This window comes from Ambystoma mexicanum, chromosome 6q (assembly GCF_040938575.1).
Source record: "Ambystoma mexicanum isolate Mex_15411 chromosome 6q, UKY_AmexF1_1, whole genome shotgun sequence".
Classification (NCBI taxonomy): Eukaryota; Metazoa; Chordata; class Amphibia; order Caudata; family Ambystomatidae; genus Ambystoma; species Ambystoma mexicanum.
Genome location: NC_090937.1, coordinates 498,829,430 through 498,849,510, shown reverse-complemented (window position 1 = coordinate 498,849,510; position 20,081 = coordinate 498,829,430).

The following is a 20,081-nucleotide window of genomic DNA, read 5'->3' as shown; positions in this document are numbered from 1 at the left end:
TATAAGGTTCTATTGTTTTTTGACCTTGAGAGACAGGGACCATGCCGAAAGAACTTCATTTGATGGGGGTGGGGGTGCAATAACATAAGAGACGATAAGGCAGAAAATTCTGAAACTAGACCGAGTTTCATGTTAGTTCAGTATACGAAAAATCGTTGTCAAGAGCACAGTGGGATTTACGGACTGCATTACGCAGAGACACAATGGAAAATGCAAATATAATGTAAGTAACTCTTTAGACGCTTTTATACCGGAATGAAGAATTAATGAATGGATGCATGAATAAATGAATGAATGAAGAGCTTTGAAAAGGTTTGTGGGATCGTCCACACGCATGTAGACAAAAAGTCGTTTCTCATTGTGTACTAACCTCGATTTATTTTGTTAGTTTTCGCATTGATTTTAGAGCCAAACATACTCCATTGCACTATCTTTGAAAGCAAATAGTTTCAGCTCGGCCGTAATAAATAAAATGAATAATATTAATAAAGATCGGCTGGCGAGACTAATTATAAATTTTATGTTTTCAAAACAGGTATATCCTTCCCTTTTACCACTGCCACCAGTTTCAGACACCGGCAGATGGTTTTTTAACCGCCAGCTTAATGTAAACAACTGCACAATCTTGATGATCTTATGGGACGATCGCCAAGGGCCCATATGCCTTTACGCGATACTAGCAGCTAGAAGCAACATATCAACCTTTACGCTGGCCTAGTGCCTACTTGATGGAACAGCCTTGCAGTGCAACGTGCGACAAAAGTGCTTCTTTGAATGAAAACCAACACCCTGTGTACCATAAAGGAACAGCGCGTGACTCACGATTAACTTTTACGGATTTGCGGATAGAGATAAAAGAAAATAAATGACTTTCGGAGTTCATATGGCAATTGCTGAATATTCTATAAACATTTAATGTCAAATAAATGTACTTTACTAAATTTACCGTGTTGCTGTTTGATTTTAAAGTACAGTTTCATATTCCGAATTGTGGTGCGCTGTGTTGTGAGTTGATCTGTGTTGGTTTCCGGGCGCTGTGTGAAGTCGAGTAGAAGACGACTGGGCGCATTTGCCTACACAGCACAGAAACGTCACGGAGAGAGGCGGGGAATATGAATGTTTTGATAATGTCAGGCTCAGGGGCGGGGGATATGATTTAGTGCTGCAAAAGCAGGTCAGCCAGGGCGATGCGGCAAGTGATAGGATTATCACAAAATGGCGGCGCCCTACTGCCTGTTTTCGCGTGCTTTTAATGGACGAAAACTCGGGAAATTCCATAGGACATTTTTCTAAAATCGAGCAATTTAGGTTTAAAAACACATGGCCGACCCGTAGGGGCAATAAAAAATTAAGACCGAACCATTCCTTTAACCTAGTCGATTGCTACTCAACCCGTTACAACCCAAGGGTTAGCCAGCAAAGTACCTGTTGAGCCAGCAAAGTACCCAGCATACTGCGCGGAAAGTGAGATAAATGTGGCCATCAAAAGAGCAATCCTCTCCTATCTTTTTTCACTAGAAACCTTGGATGTTTTCTGTGAAGCAAGAGAGATGCACTCGTGGCTTCGTGTACAATCTTATGCACAGCTTTCCTTGTTCGCGGACTACACGTGAAGTGCTCTCGACTCCATCAGCAGAGCAGCAAGTTATTCAGATGGAAACCATTCGATGGTAAGGACAAGTAGGTCAAGGAAAGATGGTTTTCTCCTCTCAATAGAAATGTTTCCCTTTCATGCGCAGTGTATGTGTATTTACTCTTCATCACAGAGAGGCCTTTGAAAGAAATGACACTCATTTCTGAATATAAAACCATGAAATGAGGTACTCATCTTAGCATCTGAAGCCGCACTGGCCCGGTTGGAATTCTACATTTCCTACATTTTAAGCTGAATCGATGTTATCACTGCTTGATATATAACATGATTAGTACCCGCTGCACGGCATCATTCAACAGAACCTAGCATACAATAAACACGACTTGCAATCTTTGCTTACAAATATCTCAGAGTGCCCCATTTGAGTAGGTAATTCTGCCTTGGCTTTTATTTTATTTTATGGTTCTTCTTTTAATTTGTGATGCACCAAATGCATAGCAAGTCGCTTCAAGGCACCAGGCAGCAAAGGAGAAAGAAAAGGTGCAGGCGTCCTGGAACAGTAGGTACACAGTGGCAATTTCTAGTGGTAGGGAGGCACTTGCCAGCTACTATGAGAGAAACACATATTCCAGAAATAATGGTTCATGTTGCTTTTCACTAATAGCGTTCGGTAGGAGGAAAGAGGGGAATCGCTTTAAGTGCACACTTGTTTCAAAAGTTCTGCTTTCAATGCCTTCTTGAATCTTCAATAGCCTTGTTCTTGTCGTATATCAAATGGAAGTGTCCTCCAAAGTGCGTCTGCTTGGATACAAAGCAGTTCCTTGTTGTGGGGTTCACCATGGCAGTGCTGGCACCCCAGAATAAGAGAGACACACACCAGATAATAGTCCCTCACGGATTCGCCCCCTGTCGGATGTGGCCCTCTTTTATTTACTCCGTGGCATAGGCCACAACCTGACACAGTTGGCATCCTACATCACAACATCCCATCCAAGCTTCAGAAAACAAACAATTGAACCTCAACAGTAGAGCAAACACAACTGTCCACAGGCCTTCCGGTTTTGCCTTTTCCTTTATCACTCGAGCACATAGTCCTGAAACCGCCCTGGGGGCTACCTCCCTGGCCATCAAGGGTATCTAGACAATTGTACCTTTCGCAGTTCCAACTCTCTGCCGCGTGGTCTGCTCCTCCACTCGGCTCTTGTTCATCCTCTAGTTGTGGTACCCTTGGGCTCCAGTGTGTCCTGGGATTCGGGCCCTGGCTGATCGTCTTGGAGTCCACCCTGAAATCGTCTGAACCAGCTGCATTTCCGTGTGAAGGACTCCCGACCTCTCACCACCATCACCATGGACCCTTTTCTTGATGGTCACTGTCCAGTGGCTTGTATCATGTCGTAAACAGGACTTGTGCCTGGGATTGCCCATGCAGGACGACATCATGTCTCCCACTTCCACAGAGTTTTCTTCCATTTGTTGCCCATTCGTTCCTTTGGTATTATCCCTCTCCTGCTTTTCTCTTATCCTAATGGGGCCAGTCACGCTTAGCTTCCTGCACTCATACTCTGGGATGAGGGACCTCACTTTCTGCCCCAGCAAGTCGTCTGCGGGAGCTACGCCCATCGTGGCGTGCATAGTCCTCCAGTTGACCATCAAAATTGACATGAGGGCCCGTTCCCACTTCTGCTCCTTGTTCACAGCGATGGATCCTTGTTGGGCGTCCACATGAAACACTCCACATCTCCACTGGCTTTTGGACAGCAGGGTGTGACACATCCATGATCCACGCCATTGAACTGCAAAAACCATGCAAACTCTTCACCCTGGAACGGTGGCCCATTCTCAGACCTGTTCGACTCCTGGATTCCATGTGCTGTGAACAGGTCCTTGAGAATGGGAATGATGACTCCTGTTGCTGTGGATTTGACGAAATGCAACACTATGTAACGGGAAAATTCACCAAGGACAATCAGAAAGTGTGTCGACTGATGCACCACACCAAAGTCCAGACTGAGGGCAGGCCACAGCACCATCACCCTTATCAGAGAAATAATGGGTTCTTTAGCCAGGGGCCTGGCTGCTTGGCACCACACGCACCGACTGAAGGCCTCATACACCTTTGCTTCAAGATCTGGGAACCATACTTACTCGTGAAGGTATGCCTTCATCTTGCTGGCTCCCTGGTGGCCAGTTTCAGGACATGATCCTGCAGCTTGAGGGAATGACCAGCTGCGTGCACCTTCGTGACCAACTGAAAGCTCACCCATGACCTTACAAAGGCTCTGTAGAAATGACTGAGCCACCGGTATCCGGTGGTGCATGGTGAACAGGAATGTCTTCCACTGTCCTGACTGCAGTTGGGCCACAAAGATTTGGAGGCAGGCGTCCCTCCTAATGGCCTCAACAATGTCTGTCAGGGACATGGACTTCAGAACGGCAGCTCTGGTGATCATGGCAATGAACCCCTCTGTATCCCCATCTGCCTCCATCCCCTCACCATCCTGCAGCACAGGATGCTGCAAGAGGTAGTGAACCGGGTTATCAGCTCTGGCCTGATAGAGCAGTGTGACACTGAATTCCTGAAGTTTTAGCAGCCAACGATCAAGCCTGATAATAGACCAAGGCGTGGACCCCATCATGATGGGGACCAGCGGCTTGTGGTCTATGAAAATGGTCATTGGGTGTCCGTATATGTATACATGGAAGTGCCTGCATCTCCACAGGACCACAAGTGCCTCCCTCCCTATCTGAGAGTATATGTACTCAGTGCTCATCAAGGCCTTGCAGGCATTCGCTATGGGGTGCGGGCCTCCATAAGGATCCACCTGAAGGAGAACTGTCCCCAGTCCGAACTGACTGGCATCGAACATGAGCTTTGTGGCATTAGTCCGATTAAAATAGTGCATTGATATTTCGGCGCCTAGTGCCATCTTGATGGAGATAAATGCATCCTGCGCCCTTTGATGCCACCACCAGTCCTGATCTTTTTAATGAGGATCTGGGGGGGTTCCATCAGTGTGGCCAAGCTAGGGATGAACTAGCCACAAATGTTCAACATCCCCCAAAAAACTCCTCACCTCGGAAGAGCAGGGTGATGTCACATGCCTTCCTGGCATCAGGGCCCAGCCCCGTTTCATGAAACAGGAACCCGAAGAAATCCACAAGGTGACATCAGTCACCCCTCCTGAAGCTGTGGAATCAATGGTGCTTCAGGTGCCATTACCGTTCCGTTATGCTCTTTTCGGAACATCATTCCCGGTCTAGTCTTTTTCCACCATGATGACTGCTGTGTCCTTTACATTCTGTTTGCGCCATTTGCACCACGCATTGCAACCCTTGCTTTGCCTCCTGTGAGGTAAAACGCTGTTTTTCTGGTCCTGTTTTCTTTGTTCTTTCCTTCTCGTCTACTGCCATTTTCTTGCTGTCAGGATTCCGGCTGTCTGGAGATCTCTGAGGAGGCAAGGCAATGCTCATCACATCATCACCTCTGCACCCTGGGTCCGTAAGACAGTTAAGACAATCAGTAACTCTTGTCTCACCCCTGCTAATAGTTTGGCAGATGCTGTTTCCTCATTACGCCAAGCTACAACTAGGACTGCCGTCCTTGCACGTACTAGGTCCCGTAGACGAGACGCATGGAGGTTACCATGGCAACTGTGGCATCCGTTGCGGGCACAGCGCAACGTTCAACATTTCGGAGGCGGAACCACTGGTTGCCATGGCAATACTACCTAAACTTCGGGGTTTTGGAAAATGGCGCTTCTGATTTTGAATTCTGTAAAGAACCTACGAAGTCTTTTGTACTCTTGTCCTTTTCCCTTGGCTCTACCTTTTGGTTCCTGTCCTCCCCTCTTTGTGCTTACGGACTGCTTTCCTCCCATTTACGACCCTGGAATGAAGTCCGCTGCATTGTAATACCTGTTCTGTCCTTGATTTCTCCAAGCACGGCAAACAGATCTAGACTGCTAACTCGACTTCCCGAACACCTGCTGATTTTGTCTACGTACCTTCACACTTGCTAACGGACCTGGACCGTCAACTGGATTTCTTCATGCACCCAAGCTCACCAACTCCGCGGAATACTGCTGCTCCTCCCCAACATCTGGAATTCCTAAGACCTACACTCACGTGTCTTGCCTACATAATCCAGCGCAGAGACTCACATACTTCCAGCCCTGGTACTCGAACATCTTTAGGCGTCCGCGTGCCATCGTGACATGTGGTCCCGAAGGACTAGAGACTACTGACCACAACCACAACCAGGAGTCCTCGTGCCGTTGGGATAGTGCCATTGTGGGCAAGGCAAACGGAGTGTACTCTCTGGATGATTCTACAAGAACCCAGTCCTCTGGTAAAACCATCTCTGTTATATCTTGTTTCTTCTTACTCTGTCAGAATATGGGGGGGGGGAAATTAATCTATCTGTAAGATTCAGCGTGTTGCTTATACATGGTAGCCCATACAGAATAAGCCTGTTTATTCAGACCTTTTTCTTCTCGTGTTGCTAATAGTTCTTTTTTTTGTATTCACACAGTATTTCGATGCCACTGACTTCGTCATCATCCTATCAGCGATCCCGTGCATGCATCCAGTGTCCATCTCTCAACAAATAGATCTCTCTGCATGTAGAACCCCATACAGAGAGTTACATTGGTAGGGAGAATTCTTCGACTACACTATGGGGGCAAGAATTCTTTGCCAACTCTACGGGGGCAAAAGTCTCACACCTCCCTGAAAGTATCAGGTATCTGACAGAATCAGAAGCCTATAACAACAAAGAGAATAGACACCAATGATACCTTGGCTGCTTTAATGAATATGGTGGCAGAACGATGCACAGAGATGGTCGCTGCTCATGCAGCATCTTAGACCCACACACAAATGATGGGGGTACTCCGTGCAGAAATGGGCACGCCCCATGCCGCTAAGCAAGGTCAGATTGAGGGCTTACAAGCTGGTGCTCAGTCAGGGGCATCAGATTGCAAATGCCAGCATCTGACTCTGCTTATTCGGAGTCCTCATGGCCAACTCCTCCAGTGTATCTGACCTCGCAATCCCTCTGGCCCCTCCAGAATGCTTTAACGGCGATCCTAAGGTATACCGCACTTTCCTGAACCAGTGCAGATTACATTTCTTGTATCACCCAAATGCCTTCCCTGATGCCACTACCAAGGCAGCTTTTGTTCTTTCCCATTTGGGGGGCACTGCTGCTGCCTGGGCTAATCCCTTACTTGAGGCTGGTAGCCCATTATTGTTTGACTGTGATGCTCTCTTGGATGCTATGAGTCGTGTTTTTGATACATGCTATAAGATACAAACCACGGAATTGGAACTCCTTGGATTGCAGCAAGGTGATTCCTCCCTTCTTGCATATGTTTCTAGGTTCAATCAACTTGTGGCAGAAACCAGTTGGCCAGAGGACCAAAAGTCCTCTCTGTTTTACAAGGGGTTGGCAGACACACTGAAGGACACCTTAGCTATGGTACCTGTGGTTCTGACGTCCTTTTATGAGTTACTCCACCTGGTTCTACAGATCGATGCCAGAAGGGGCGAGAGAAAGGGTGAAAAAAGAGCACCATTTCCACTTAACACGGCCCCGCCCCCGAGCACCCAGGGGAATGCAGAACCCATGCAGATCTGTGCCATCTGCGGACCCCTGACCTCTGCTGAAAGATAAAGAAAGAAGGCGAACTAGAAATCTTTGTTTCTACTGAGGTTCCTCTGATCACTATTTGAAAGCCTGCACCAAGAAACCCAAGAAATCGGGAAACGTGAAAGCTCAGTGAAAAGTGAAGCCCAATCACTCAGTTCCTTCACTGTGGGCTCCTCTCATGGTTTCTATATCTTTCTGTCTTCCTTCTGGTTCCTCGTGGCTCTAGGATGTGGTCATAGATTCTGGGGCTATGGGGAATTACATTGACCAGGGATATGCCGGAGACAGAGGCATACCTGTACTCATGAAGGAGCGTCCCGAGCTAGTGAATGCTGTGGATGGTTCCACTTTGGTCTCCAGTCTGGTTAAAGAACATACAGTCTCTATGATCATGACTACTAGCATGGGTCATAATGAAACCATAAGTTTTGACTTGATGGCTGCCCCACAATTCAAGGTCATTTTGGGCCTCCCTTGGTTGAAGACACACAACCCGGTCATTGATTGGGTGGCGGAAGAAGTGTCTTTTTCCTCAACACATCGTGAGGAACACCGTATTGAAACACCAGGTCCGGTTAAAAACCCATGTCATTCCTTGTTGGACACGGCTTCAGTCATAGGGGCCCTCACTTCGGTTGTTTTGCCCAAGGAATACCACGCATTCCAGGATGTCTTTAATGCCAAAGGTGCCGAGATATTGCCCCCACATAGATCCTATGACTGCTCTATTGACTTAATTCCCGTGGTTAAGGTTCCTTCCGGCTGTACATACTCCTTGACAGTGAAGGAAGATGCAATATTAAAGGAGTATATAGACAAAGCAATGGCTAACAGCTTTATACGAACTTCACATTCTCTAGTGGCTTCTCCCATGTTCTTTGTCCCAAAGAAGGAGGGGGACCTCCATCCCTGCATCGATTATTGTGCCCTCAATTCAGTAACCATTAGGAACCAATATCGGATTCCTCTCATTTTGGTGCTATTGGACCAACTGGGTTCTGCGTGGCTTTTTACAAAGCTGGACTTAAGAGGAGCCTACAATCTGGTTCGTATGGTCAGAGGGGATGAATGGAAGGCCACTTTCAAGACCAAGTATGGTCTGTATGAGTATTGTGTTATGCCATTTGGCCTTTGTATTGCCCCGGCCACATTCCAACATTTCATAAATGACGTGTTCTGAGATATGTTGGACCGGTTTCTTGTTGTGTACCTCAACAACATATTGATATACTCTCCAAGTTACGAATCTCATGTTCGGCATGTTTCTCAAGTCCTCCAGCGTCTCAGGGATAATCAGTTATATGCCAAACTGGAGAAGTGTGTGTTTCATGTCACTAAGGTCGAGTTTTTGGGTCATGACATCACTGATAGAGGCATGCAAATGAGTATATCCAAAGTGCAAGTTATCTTGGATTGGCCGGCACCAAACATCATCAAAACATTACAATAATTTCTTGTCTTTGCCAGCTATTACTGGTGTTTCATTAAGGCCTTCTCTAGAATTTCTGCTCCATTGACCTCTCTAACCAGTCCTAAAACACCTTTTGTCTGGGGTCAAGCAACGCAATGCGACTTTGACACCTTGAAATCTGCCTTGGCATCGGCCCCAGTCCTCCTTCATCAGAATCCTGAGTTACCGTTTGTCGTTGAAGCTGATACATCTGACACTGCTGTGGGGGCAATCCTTTCCCAGAACTGTCATGATACTGACATCTTACACCCAGAAGCTTTTAATTCATGGAAACTCACTGCCTTTGAGGCCAACTATACGATCACCAAGAAGGAACTCCTGGCGGTTCGGGCGCGTTTCTCATATGGAGACATCATCTCCTGGGATCCGCCGCTCCTGAACAGGTCTAGACAGACCATCAAAATGTCTTAGCTTTACAATCAGTGAAATGTACCACAGCTCGCCATGCCCGGTGGCACACATTTTTTTCTATGTACAACTTCGTGATCACATACGACCTGGATCCAGACACTCAAAAGCAGCTGCTTTATCGCCGCTTCATGGCACACCTGTCCGTCTGGTGGTCCTGTTTTGTTACCCCAACAGGTGATGTGTGTTTGTACCCTGCAAACACCTTTGCATAGTGTCTTGTCTGATTGGGTCAATGAGCATCCACAGGAGATTGAGGATCTTACTCTCCAAGTGTACATGGGTCTCCCGTATCACCAGAATTCTATATTTCTGCCAGAGGGTTCTTCTGTGTCTCCCAGACTTCAAATGGGTTCACAATTCCAAGTGCGCAGCTCACCCTGGTTTTTGAAAGACAGTGGAGCTGCTACATCGCTGGTGTTGGTGGCCTTCCATGGACAAGGATGTTGCGGACTATATTGCATCCTGCTCCGTTTGCGCCCCAATATAAAAACTCTCTGGCCAAACCAGTAGGGCTCCTGCATCCCCTGCCCATTCCTGATCAACCTTGGGTCATGTTGACTATGAATTTCATAGTGGATCTACCAAAGATCAAAGGCTTCGACTCAATTTGGGTTGTTATCGACTCCTTTTCCAAGATGGCCCTTTTTGTTCCCTCTAGTGGGCTCCGCAGCACTCCTGTCCTGGGTGATCACTTTCTTCAAAACGTGTTTCGTTTCTTTGGTCCTCTGGATGTCATCATATCCGATCGTGGGTCTCTGTTCATGTCATGCTTCTGGAGGGCTCTCACACTTTCTCTTGGAATAGAAGAACGGTTCTCATCTGCTTACCATCCTCAGACAGATGGGCAAACGGAGCGTGTGAATGCTACTCTTGAACAATTCCTGAGATGTCTGGTTTTGCAGTACGAAGACACCTGGTTCTCGCTTCTGACTATGGCCAAATTAGCATACAACAATTTGGTCCATACAGCTTCAGGTTCTTCTCCATTTTTCGCTATGTATGGCAAGCATCGACGTACTGTACCTTTGTATCCTCTTACGTCACCTTCCAGTCCAGCCGCTGATGCCTGTGTTCGGGCCCTATCCAAGATACGGGACAGCATAGCTTCCCACCTACAGAGGGCTAAGGATAGGGATAATGTGCTTGCCGACTGCCATCAGAACCTTGCCCCGTCTTACACTCCCGGTTCTAAGGTCTGGCTGTCTACACGCAACTTGCAGATTCCTGGCCATCGTGTCCTGCTTCCTCAGTTTGTTGGCCCTTATACGGTCACTAAAGTCATCAATCCGGTGGTCATACGCTTGGCCCTGGCTCCATCCTGGAAAATTCATCTGGTATTTCATGTGTCCCTTCTCAAGCCTTTCAACCCTTCTACTCAAATCGGGGTTTCTTCCCCTCCACTGGTCCCTCAGGGTATGGATAAGTACGAGGTCAATTGCATTCTGGATACCAGAGTCCACAGAGGTGTGCAGATGTACCTCGTCGACTGGAAGGGCTATGGTCCAGAGGACCGAACCTGGGAACCTGTGAGGAATGTGCATGCCCCTTCATTGTTGGCTAAGTTCTGGTCTTCCAGGGGTTTGAGGGGATCTTTAGGGGTGGGTACTGTCAGGAGTCCGGCTGAGGAGGCAAGACAATGCACATCACATCATCACCTCTGAACCCTGGCTCCCTAAGGCAGTTATGACACTCAGTAACTCTCGTCTCGCCCCTGCCCATAGTTCGGCAGATACTGTTTCCTCATTACGCCAAACTACAACTAGGATGGCTGTCCTTGCATGTACTGGGTTCCATAGACGAGACGCCTAGAGGTTACCATGGTAACTGTGGTGTCTGTTGCAGGCACAGCGCAGCGTTCGACATTTCAGAGGCGGAACCCTGGTCGCCATGGCAATACTACTTAAACTTCCGGGTTTTGGAAAATGGCGCTTCTGATTTTGAATTCTGTAAAGAACCTACAAAGTCTCTTGTACTCTTGTCCTTTTCCCTTGGCTCTACCTTTTGTTTCCTCTCCTCCCCACTTTGTACTTACGGACTGCATTCCTCCGATTTACGACCACAGACCGAAGACCGCTGCCTTGCAATACCTGTTCTGTCCTTGATTTCTCCACGCATGGTAAACAGACCCGGGCTGCTAAACTCGACAATCCGAACTCCTGCTGATTTGGCCAATGTCTTTCCACGCACGGCAAACAGATCTGGACTGATAACTCGACTTCCCGAACGCCTGCTGATTTTGTCTACATACCTTCACGCACGGTAACGGCTCCGGACTGTCAACTGGATTTCTACATGCACCCAGGCTCACCAACTCCCCAGAATACTGCTGCTCCTCCCCAACATCTGGAATTCCTAAGACCTACACTCACGTGTCTTTCCTACATAATCCAGCGCAGGAACTCACAGACTTCCAACCCTGCCGCTTGAACATCAATGGGCATCCGCATGATGTTGTGACAGGTGGTCCCGAAGGACGAGACACTACTGACCACAACCGCAACCAGGCGTCCTCCTGCCGTCGGAATAGTGTCATTGTGGGCAAGGCATACCAAGTGTACTCTCTGGATTATTCTACAAGAACCCAGTCCTCTGATAAGACCACCTCTGTTATATCTTGTTTCTTCTTACTCTGTCAGAATATGGAGGGGAATTAGTCTATCTGTAAGATTCAGTGTGTTGCCTATACAGGGTAGCCCATACGGATTAAGACTGTTTACTTGGACCTTTTCCCTCTTGTGTTGCAAATAGTTCTTCTTTTGTATTCACACAGTGTTTTGGTGCCACTGACTTCCTCATCATCCAATCAGCGATCCCTGGGGTGCATCCAGTGTCCATCTCTCAACTAATAGATCTCTCGGCATGTACAAACTCATACAGAGAGTTACATTGGTAGGGAGAATTCTTTGCCTACACTATGAGGGCAAGAATTCTTCACCTACACTACCGGGGCAAAAGTCTCACACCTCCCAGAAAGTATCAGGTATCTGACACTTGCTCAGCGTTCATTCCCTGCCAGCGTTCATTCCCACTCGCTGCCCTCTCTTCTAGTCCCGCTCTCCTTGGCTCTCTATTTCCTGGAAGTTTTCACCCTAGCTCCTGCCTCCTTATAGTGTCTGCTCTCTATGGATCAGCCTCTAGTGCCGGCCCATTCTGACTCAAAGTTCTAATACGCTATTATCTTGGACTACATCTGGGTCCTCTACATGGACGGACCAACCTTTCATTGTAGAGGCTTGTTATATCTGTTCGCAACCTCAGCATTCCAAGGCACCGGATCCTTGTGAACTTTCCTCTGGACTCGAGTACATTGTGTGTTCCATCAGATCTTCCATTACCTACCCTAGTGTGGAACTCGCTCAGGACCGAAGGGTTTTTTGAGCCTCAGCTTTTTCCCTTCACCTGGTCGTTTAGGGCAGGGGCTTTGTGCCTTGGCTGTCACTACAGCAGGCATAGTGGCTTCATCCAGAGACTGACCATATCTCTTCAAGGATAGAAGGTCCTCCAGGAAGAAGGGAATGTCCCCACCACCGGATGAATCACCTGTCTCTCCAGGGACAAAGAATCAGGTGAGGAAGACTGTGCCATCATTGACAGTTTGCGACGCCAACAAGTGACGGCCACTATGACCTTGGTGGAACAAGTACAGGAACTTCTTGCAGCCGTGCAAGGACTTTCGTTGGAGGTGCAGGGATTGAAGGCCGAAAATGCCGTTCTCAGGCAATTGGTATCTGCAAGAAAAGAATGTCAAATGGGACTTGCCCCAGGCAAATTTGATGGTTCTCCAAAAAGGATAAAAGAATTCATCGATGCACACATAGTCCACTTTACCTTCCGACCTGCTACAGATCAGGCACGAGTGGACTTCATGGTGACAAATATGCTCTGGCATGGGCCTCTCCATCGGTACATCAGCCAATCCTGTATTGCAGAACTTTCTAGCCTTTGTAACCCTTCTTAAACAGACGTTCAAGAGACCTCTGGTGACCTATACTGCTGGTGAGACGCCTTTGGATATGCGTCAGGGGTCATCTGACCTCATGACTTACATCAGTGCCTTAAAATGGACATCTGCTGAAGGCGGATGGCCTGAGGAAGCCTGGTATACTGTATTCATAAGGGGCTTACATGAGGACCTGAAGGATGAACTTGCATGCACCACCCGCCCTTCTACGCGAACTGACTTGGTTCTTCAAATCAATTGCCGGCTGCAAGAGAGAAGAGTGGAGTGAAAGAAACAAGGCAAGCCCTACATCGTTTCCCATCTGGTTTCTGCTCCCCAGGTCTCAGGGGATGTCCTCAAGGAAGAACCCATGCAGATTGGTCCTGAAAGGGGTCTGTTGTCTACTTCAGAAAGAAGATGAAGACAAGACCTTGGACTCTGCATGTATTGTGGCTCTGTGAGTCATTTGCTCCAAGACTGTCCAAAAGTCCCACAGAGGAGGACGGAAAATGAAAGACCCCAGCTATAGATTGGACCTCAGGCTGGAGAAGTAAGAAAGGTCCAGTGATTACTGCCTACACCTGCTCAACTAAACCTGATACACGCCTGTTAGTGGTTTCTTTGCTCCTGCATGTCACCGGAAAGACTATTGAAGTCCTGGCTTTGAATGATAGTGGTGCGTCACAGGAAGGGGTAGCCACCTAGCAAAGTTGCAACATACTATAACTTCTGTATGTAGTTGATTATATTGAAAAATGATGGTGTATATACAGATTCACCAATGATTCATCCTAGTGATGTAATCTAAACCCCATGTGGGGTGGGCAAGACAATAAAAATTGTATTGTATGAGTGTGCTCCATATTATTTACGAGAAACCACTTTTTTTGGGGGTTCAGTTTTTATTATTATTGCACTCCACTTTCTTTATCAAAACAGCAAAAAACAGAATACAGTGTCCTGATAAAATGGAAAGGCAAAATGTACAGGCAGTAATAGAGCATACCTACCTTTGAATAATAGTGGAGCAGCTGGCAATATTATGGACATTCTCTGCACAAAGAATGAGGGGCTACCTCAACCGGAGCGCACTGAAAACCAAGCTGTTGAAAGGTTGGATGGAAAACCCCTTAGTTCAGGACCCATAACCCATACATCGGTACCCATTTGTTTGTCAGTATTTGACCACAGTGAGTCTCTCTCATTCGATCTCATCAGGACCGCACACTTCCCTGTTATTCTGGGTGTTCCCTGGTTGAGGAAGCAAAACCCTCAGATGGATTGGATGGAGAACACGCTTCACTTCTGTTCAGAGTTTTGTCTTACTGTTTTTTGTCTGCTGACAATCACTCTTCTTTGGCTGATTGTGCAGTCTCTAGGTCAACAATAGCCAAGGTCAATTGGATGCCAACACCCTATCAACAATTCAGAGAGGTTTTTCTGGATAAGATACCCAAGGTACTACCACCTCACCATCCTGAAGAAAGCACCATAGAACTAGCACCCGAGGCCCTGATGCCCTTTGGCCGCATGTTCTCCTTATTGATTACCGAAAAGAAGGCCTTGAAGGAGTATCTGAAGGAGAGCTTACAGAATTGACTTATTCATACCTCCAAGTCTCCAGCAGGGGCCTTATTGCTCTTTATTCCATAGCAGGAATCAAAGGAACTCAGGCTGTGTATTGATTATAGAGGCTTAAACAAGGTGACCATAGATATTCCATGCGCCTCATAAGCGATATCGTGGAGGCAGTCCAAGGTGCTGTCATCTTTACTAAACTGGACCTATGAGGTGCTTACCATCTCCTGCGTAACCGTTCCGGGGATGAATGGAAGACTGCCTTCAGGACCCCATATGGTCATTACGAATACCAAGTAATGCTGTTTGGTCTGGTCAATGCTCTCGCAATCTTTCAACGGGTTATGGATTGGTTCTTTTCAGATCTGTTGTTTAGGTCAGTTATCATCTACCTACATGATATCTTGGTCTTCTCTAGATCTGGGGTACTCCATCAAAGACACCTCTCAGAGGTATTGGATAGACTAAGGAGAAATCAGGTGCTTGTTAAGCCAGAAAAATGCCTCTTCAAGGTGTCCTCAGTTCCCTATTTGAGATTCTTATTGTCGGATGAGGGCATTGCTATGGATCAACGAAAGGTCACTGCAGTATTGCAATGGCCCACACTTTCCTCTATAAAGGACTTCTAGCATTTTGTAGGGCTGGCTAATTTTTATCAGAGATATATGACAGACTTTTTTATGACGGTTCTTCCCACTACTGTCTTATTGAAGAAAGACACAGTTTGTGAGAGGTCCGGCTGCAGGTGAGGCTTTTGGTTGTTGCAAGAACAAATTCTGTTCCGCTTCCATCCTTAGACAACCAGATCAGAAACTTCCCTTCATTGTGGAAACAGACACTTACGCAGGGGCTTTGGGAGCAGTGTTGAACCAGGTATTCAACGGCTAACAAGATCCCATTGCATATGTCTCTAAAAACTTTACCTCGAGAGAACTGAATTGTTCAGTCATTGAAAAAGAACTCATAGCTGTGAATCAAGCTTGTATTGAGTGGCGACCCTTGTTACAGGGGGCTACATATCCATTTATCATAAGAACTGACCCTAAAAATCTATGTGTCTTACAGCAGATGGACTGTTTTAATGCTAGACAAGTGAAATGGGCATACTTATTTGCTCAGTTCGATTTCAAGATCACTCACATTCCTGATTCAGAGAATTCTATAGTTGACGGGTTACCACACAGTTTCATTACAGAACCTCCTGCTACTTCATTTAAGAAACCCCCTTTTTCTCTGGAACAAGTTCCTGTATATCGTATCTTCCTTTTTACAAGAGATCAGGGAAGCTTCTGCCGAATTGTATCCAGATTGGTCTAACAGCAGCTTTAATGAGAAGGAAGGTATTCTGTTCCACAATGACCGCCTAGTAATTCCTAAAGACGCTTTGCAAAGGATACTGATGTCATGGTGCCATGAACGCAGGACAGTGGGAAACCAGGGATATGAAGCCACTCTGGATCTAATTTGTCGTTATTTCTGGTGACCTACCATATACAAGGATGTAGAATTCTTTGTTTGGTCTTGTCCAATGTGTTCCCCATGTAAATACAAGACCAGTAGACTGATCGGTCTGCTGGAACAGAGCCCAACTCCTACCAGACTTTGGAGTCACATCTCCACTGATTTTGTTGTGGATCTTCCTTTGTCTCGAGAATGTAGTGCTATAATGGTGACAGTGGACACGTTCAGCAAGTTGGCACACTTCATATCTCTTCTGGGTGTGCCAACTACTTCAGAAACAGCAACATTATTATTTTGGGAGATATTCCGTTTACATGGTATTCCAGAGGCGGTCACGTCCAATAGAGGTACCCAATTTACTTCAGTCTTTTGGAAGAGTTTATGCAATCTACTTGGCATCGAACTGGCCCTTTCATTAGGATACCACCCTCAAACCAATGGGCAGACCGAAAGATCAAACCACACGATGGAACAGTACCTCCGCTGATTCATCAACCCACGATAAGACAACTTGGTGGACTTGTTACCGACAGCGGAATTCGCCTACAATATCTCCATACACACAGCCATTGGCATGAGTCCCTTCTACTGCACTTATGGTCTCCATCCACTTTCTCTTCCTAGCACTGTCCTCCCAGCAACAGTTATACCATCTATCGTCAGCCTCTTGCAAGACATCACTCAAGCACACAAGGATGCTTATGAACATCTTAAGAAGAGGTGAGGAGACTAAAAGAAGCAAGCTGATGCCCATAGAAACTCTACCCCCAATTGGGAAGCAGGTTCTAAAGGGTGGTTCTCTACTAAATACCTACACAGATGCACTCAACACTCTAAACTCTCTCCCAGATACTTTGGCCCATTTGAGATTCTCTCTAACATAAACCAAGTGGCATTTCGGCTGAAGTTACCTCAGTTATTACACAGGCTTTAGACAGTTTTCATTCTTCTTTGCTGGCTCCTTTTATTTCTGACCTGTATAAGCACAGAAAGAAGAGAAGTCCTCTAGCCTTGATCAGGGAACCCGAGGAGTATGAGGTGTCTCGCATTTGTGACTCTTCGTACCGCAGAAGAAGCCTTTAATACCTGGAACAGTGGAAGGGATACCAGTCATCTGAACATTCCTGGGAACCAGTGTCTCATATCAAGGCACCTTCTTTGCTGCAACATTTTCATCAACTGCACCATGGGAAACTGGTTACCACCAGATATAAGAGGGGGCATACTGTCATCGGTCACCCCTCCTGGAGGCTGTGGAATCAATGGTCTGTGAGGTGTTATTAGCGTTCCGTTACGCTCTTTTCGGAATGCCATTCCTGGTCTAGTCTTTTTTCAACATGGCAACCACTAAATCTTTTACATTCTGTTCACGGCATTCACACGTGCATTGCAACACTTACTTTGCTTCCTGTGGGTTAAGACAATGTTTTTCTGGTTGCGTTTTCCTAGTTCTTTCCTTCTTGTCCACTGCCTTTGCCTTGCTCCGCATTTGTTCCTTCTCTTGGTTCGCTGTCCTCTCTAGCCTCTCTCTCCTTGGCTCTCTATTTCCTGCCTGTTTTCTCTCTAACTCCTGCTTCCTTATATTGTCTGCTCTCTTTGGATCAGCCTCTCTTTCCGGCCCATCCTGACTCAAAGTTCTAATACGCTATTATCTTGGACTACACCTGGGTTCTCTACACGAACAGACCAACCTTTCATTTTAAAGGGGTCTCAACCCGCCGAGCTGTTATATGTGTTCGCCTACTCAGCATTTCAAGGCACCGGATCTTTGTGAACTTTCCTCTAGATTTGAGTATATTGTGTCTTCCATTAGATCTCCAACTACCTACACTCCTGTGGCACTCACCCAGGACAGAAGGGCTTTTTGAGCCTTGGCTTTTTCCTTTCTCCTGGTCATTTTGGGTGGGGGCCTCTTGCTTTGGCTGTCCCTACAGCACGCATAGTGGCTTCATACCGAGACTGACCATATCTCTTCAAGGAAAGAAGGTCTCCCAGGAAGAAGGGAACGTCCCCAACACCCGAAGAATAACCTTGTCTGTCCAACAACTAAGAATCAGGTGAGGAATGCTTTGCCATCAGTGACTCAAGGGGATGCAGGAACCGATAGTTCCACTGGTTGTGCGTCAACCCATGTTGAGATATTCTTGCCAGTACTGCAGCCGGTCCAACATATGATCCTTGTGCAAAGACAAAAATATCAGAACATCATTGCTTACATTCAAAACCCCTGGGAGGCCCACCTGCACACCCCGGATTGTGTGCTGAAACAACTCATTTGAAGACACCTTGAAGCTGAGTCTCTTGTAGCAAAATAAGTCGACGTGGTAAGAGAATGTTGTGATCGTGCAGGAGAACTTGGTAATAGCCCACCTTGAGGTCAATCATCGAGAATACCTTGGCTCACTTCAGATCTGCTAAAATGCCATCAAGCGTGTGAGTGGTATGCCACTCCCTGTCAATGGTTGGGGATCCTCATGTCCACACAGATCCAGACCTCCTAAAGACACTTGGGTTGCTACCACAATGGGGACATCCATGGTGTGGGGCCATCTACCCATTCTATGATGTCTGCTTGCTCCAGCTTGTCCGCCTCCACCTTCTGATGCAAATGAAATGGAATCATGCGGTGGTGCAGGTTCACTGGTTGCACTGACTTATTAATATGCAGGAGCACTTCCTGATCCTTGAGGCAGCCCACCCCTTCGAAGATGTGATGAAATGTGTTCAGCAAACTGTCAATATCCATCTAGTAGACTTGAAATGTGAATTGCACCAGACCAAGGTCTTCCGTTGTTGAGCAGCTGAGGAGCACATCCGTGGCCACTCAGGTCACATAGAATGTTGTGCCAACCAATGCCTGATCATATACTACGTTGGCACAGAATGCACCATCCAGCGATAGAGGCAAGGGTCCACAGTATGTGAAGACTTGTATCCCCTACGGAACCAACTTGGGTGCTGAGTGCAGCCTGTGGAACTGGGTGGAGGGCATGACAATAACTGAGGCTCCCGTGTCAATGAGGACAGGCATGGCCGTGGACATGATGGACACAGAGCACAGAGGCATCCTGCGCTTGCCCTGGGTCAGCAGACAAATGGTCGAGATGAAGAACGCCTCGTCAATATCACCCGCCCCTTCCAGTCTTGACAACACTAACACCTGGTCATCGTCCAGGGCTGGTACCCGTCACTGGTGTGGATGCGACAGCATCAGCGGTGGGTACTGGCTTGTACAATAGACCACAGAGCACAGCACAGCGTGGTGAAATGGTTAGGTTTTCCACATATGCCACAGGCAGCTGGACATGATTGATCGTGTGGCAGCTAGCCCCCACATGCATCACAGGGATTCTGCTGCCCTTTGGACAACTTGGTGCAGGTTGCCTCGCCTTCTGGTTGTGCCATTCTCACAGTTTCAATTGGCCTTTCACTGTGACAGCATGGGTGGCTTCTGTACGCCCCGATTTTGATGCCTCGTCCATATGTACCACCCGCAAAGCTGCCAGCTCCTGTGTGTGACCAAGTTTAAGTATCTGTTGCAGCAGAACGTCTGGCTCAATGAAGTGCAATGTTGGATGATCTGTGCCCTGAATACGCCCGTCTTGTCATGCAACCTACAGAACATAGCCAGTCAAAGAAGGCATCCATGACATGAGTCTTGGTGAGCCTGCCACAGACAGAACCTCATAGTCTCTGTTGACTAGGGGACAGAAGTAGGCCTGCAGCGCTACTTTTGCCACCTCATTGGAATTGTCCCTTGGTTGTATAATCTTGAAAATGTTGCTCCTTGCGTAAAATAACAGCATGCCCTTGATGGTCCTGTTGCCCATTTCTCGTGTCAAAGCCACAAGTCCCAACGAGGGCCCAGAGTTGCTCGGGGACCTGTGAAATCAAATTCAGAGACAGGATTCCTGCAATGTCACAATGTCATCCCCATGTGGGATGTCTGGCCGACTGCTTTGTCACAACCTGGTCG